This window comes from Arachis ipaensis, chromosome B8 (genome assembly GCF_059453495.1).
Source record: "Arachis ipaensis isolate K30076 ecotype BB chromosome B8, ASM5945349v1, whole genome shotgun sequence".
In the NCBI taxonomy this organism is placed as follows: Eukaryota; Viridiplantae; Streptophyta; class Magnoliopsida; order Fabales; family Fabaceae; genus Arachis; species Arachis ipaensis.
In genome coordinates this window covers 53,617,400-53,621,380 of record NC_142443.1, presented here as the reverse complement: position 1 = coordinate 53,621,380, position 3,981 = coordinate 53,617,400, and the positions used below count along the sequence as shown (strand labels likewise).

Sequence of the window (3,981 nt, the reverse complement as noted above, 5' to 3'; positions counted from 1 at the left end):
TTTTAGATTCAAAATTTTTAAGAATGAATTCTAGTGTTTCACGAAGCATGTGAAGCCTGTCTGGCTGTAAAGCCATGTCTAAATTTATTTGGACTGAGGCAGTAATTTGTTATCAAGAGCAAGCTAGTTGTTGTTAATCCACCTGCTGTTGTTCCTGATTTACATGCTAAAGCTTGGCTGGCCATTGGCCATGTCTAGTGTTTTGGACCGGAGCTTTCATTGAAAGCTTGGCTGGCTAGTGAGCCATGTCTAATTCCTGGACTGAAGCTTTAGACTAACAATGCAAGATTCTTGGAATTCATATTAAAAGTTTTGGAATCCTTATTTTCTTTTTTTATTTAATTTTCAAAAAATACAAAAAAATTTAGAAAATCATAAAAAAATCAAAAATCTTTTGTGTTTCTTGTTTGAGTCTTGAGTCATATCATAAGTTTGGTGTCAACTGCATGTGCATCTTGCATTTTTTCGAAACTTTCCATGCATTCATAGTGTTCATCATGATCTTCAAGTTGTTCTTGGTAAGTCTTCTTATTTGATCTTGATGATTTCATGTTTTGTGTCTTTTCTTGTTTTACATGTGAATTTTTCGTTTCTTAGAGTCTAAACATGAAAGATTTCTAAGTTTGGTGTCTTACATGTTTTCTTTGCATAAAAATTTTTTCAAAAATATGTTCTTGATGTTCATCTTGACATTCAAAGTGTTCTTGGTGTTCATCTTGACATTCATATCATTCATGCATGCATTCATGGTTTTGATTCAAAATTTTCATGCATTGAGTCTTTTTGTTGTTTTTATCTCTCTTTATAAAAATTCAAAAATCAAAAAAATATCTTTCCCTTTTTCTCTCATCAAATTCGAAAATTTGGATTGACTTTTTCAAAAATTTTTAAATCAAATTGTTTCTTATGAGTCAAATCAAATTTTCAATTTGAAAATCTTATCTTTTTCAAAATCTTTTTCAAAAATCAAATCATTTTCAAAATTCTTAGTTATTTTCGAAAATTTCAAAAATATTTTTCAAAAATCTTTTTCCTATTTTTATACCAAATTTTCAAAAATAACATAATCAATTAATGATTTGATTCAAAAATTTGAAGTTTGTTACTTGCTTGTTAAGAAAGATTCAAACTTTAAGTTCTAGGATCATATCTTGTGATTTTTTGTGAATCAAGTCATTAATTGTGATTTTAAAAATCAAATCTTTTTCAAAAAAACTAATTTCTATCATATCTTTTCAAAAAATATCTTTTTATCTTATCTTTTTCAAAAATTTGATTTCAAAATATCTTTTCTAACTTCCTAACTTCTCACCTTTTCAAAATTTGTTTCAACTAACTAACTAACTTTTTGTTTGTTTCTTAACTTTTTCAAAACTACCTAACTAACTCTCTCTCTCTCATTTTCGAAAATATCTTCCCTCTTTTTCAAAAATTTCTTTTTAATTAACTAATTATTTTTATTTTTGATTTTAAAAATTTTCGAAAAATACTAACATTTTTCAAAAACCATTTTCAAAAATCACTAACTCTTTTTCAAAAATATTTTTCGAAAATTCTCTCTCTCCCATCTTACTTTATTTATTTATTCATTTACTAACATCTCATCTCACATCTCAACCCTCCTCACAGTTGTGTTTCTTCCATTACATTACATTCTTCATCTCCCCCTCTTTTCTTCCACACACAAAGGGATCCCTATACTGTGGTATAGAGGATTTCTATTATTATTATTTTTCTGTGCCCTCTTCTTTGTCATATGAGCAGGAGCAAGGACAAGAACATTCTTGTGGAAGCAGATCCAGAACCTGAAAGGACTCTAAAAAGGAAACTAAGAGAAGCTAAAATACAACAATCCAGAGATAACCTTTCAGAAATTTTCGAACAGGAAGAGGAGATGGCAGCCGAAAATAATAATAATGTAAGGAAGATGCTTGGTGACTTTACTGCACCTAATTCCAATTTACATGGAAGAAGCATCTCCATCCCTGCCATTGGAGCAAACAACTTTGAGCTGAAACCTCAATTAGTTTCTCTGATGCAGCAAAACTGCAAGTTTCATGGACTTCCATCTGAAGATCCTTTTCAGTTCTTAACTGAATTCTTGCAGATATGTGATACTGTTAAGACTAATGGTGTAGATCCTGAAGTCTACAGGCTCATGCTTTTTCCTTTTGCTGTAAGAGACAGAGCTAGATTATGGTTGGATTCTCAACCCAAAGACAGCCTGAACTCTTGGGATAAGCTGGTCACGGCTTTCTTAGCCAAGTACTTTCCTCCTCAAAAGCTGAGCAAGCTTAGAGCTGATGTTCAAACCTTCAGACAGAAAGAAGGTGAATCCCTCTATGAAGCTTGGGAAAGATACAAACAGTTGACCAAAAAGTGTCCTTCTGACATGCTCTCAGAATAGACCATCTTGGATATATTCTATGATGGTTTATCTGAGCTATCAAAGATGTCACTGGACACTTCTGCAGGTGGATCCATTCACCTAAAGAAAATGCCTGCAGAAGCTCAAGAACTCATTGACATGGTTGCTAATAACCAGTTCATGTACACTTCTGAAAGGAATCCTGTGAGTAATGGGACGCCTATAAAGAAGGGAGTTCTTGAAATTGATACTCTGAATGCCATATTGGCTCAGAATAAAATATTGACTCAGCAAGTCAATATGATTTCTCAGAGTCTGAATGGAATGCAAGCTGCATCCAACAGTACTCAAGAGGCTTCTCCTGAAGAAGAAGCTTATGATCCTGAGAACCCTGCAATAGCAGAGGTAAATTACTTAGGTGAACCTTATGGAAATACCTATAACTCATCATAGAGAAATCACCCCAATTTCTCATGGAAGGATCAAAAGCCTCAACAAGGCTTTAATAATGGTGGAAGAAACAGGTTTAACAATAGTAAACCTTTTCCATCATCCACTCAGCAACAGACAGAGAACTCTGAACAAAATGCTTTTAATTTAGCAAATCTAGTCTCTGATCTATCTAAGGCCACTGTGAGTTTCATGAATGAAACCAGGTCTTCCATTAGAAATTTGGAAGCACAAGTGGGCCAGCTGAGTAAAAGGATCACTGAAATCCCTCCCAGTACTCTTCCAAGCAAAACAGAAGAGAATCCAAAAGGAGAGTGCAAGGCCATTGACATAAGCACCATGGCCAAACCTACAAGGGGAGTGGAGGACGTGAATCCCAAGGAGGAAGACCTCCTGGGACGTCCAGTGATCAATAAGGAGCTTCCCTCTGAGGAACCAAAGGACTCTGAGGCTCATCTAGAGACCATAGAGATTCCATTGAACCTCCTTATGCCCTTCATGAGCTCTGATGAGTATTCCTCTTCTGAAGAGAATGAGGATGTTACTGAAGAGCAAACTGCCAAGTTTCTTGGTGTAATCATGAAGCTGAATGCCAAATTATTTGGCATTGAAACTTGGGAAGTTGAACCTCCCTTGTTCATCAATGAACTAAGTGATCTGGATCAACTGACATTGCCTCAGAAGAGACAGGATCCTAGAAAGTTCATAATACCCTGTACCATAGGCACCATGATCTTTAAGGCTCTGTGTGACCTTGGTTCAGGAATAAACCTCATGCCCCTCTCTGTAATAGAGAAACTGGGAATCTATGGGGTGCAAGCTGCTAAAATCTCATTAGAGATGGCAGACAGTTCAAGAAAACAGGCTTATGGACAAGTAGAGGACGTGTTAGTAAAGGTTGAAGGCCTTCACATCCCTGCTGATTTCATAGTCCTGGATACTGGAAAGGAAGAGGATGAATCCATCATCCTAGGAAGACCTTTCCTGGCCACAGCAAGAGCTGTGATTGATGTTGACAGAGGTGAAATAGTCCTTCAATGGAATGAGGACTCCCTTGTGTATAAAACTCAAGGATCTCCCTCTGCAACCATGGAGAGGAAGCAGAAAAAGCTTCTCTCAAAGCAGAGTCAATCAAAGCCCCAACAGTCAAACTCTAAGTTTGG

General features: G+C 35.6%; 1 non-coding gene across 1 annotated transcript; it reads right to left on the bottom strand.

The window, feature by feature from the left end:
- Positions 1-2,290: 2,290 nt before the first annotated feature.
- LOC148548123 (small nucleolar RNA R71) lies at positions 2,291-2,394 on the bottom strand. The gene has a single exon (XR_015897800.1). It is a non-coding gene; the product is annotated as a small nucleolar RNA R71 (small nucleolar RNA).
- Positions 2,395-3,981: the final 1,587 nt, after the last annotated feature.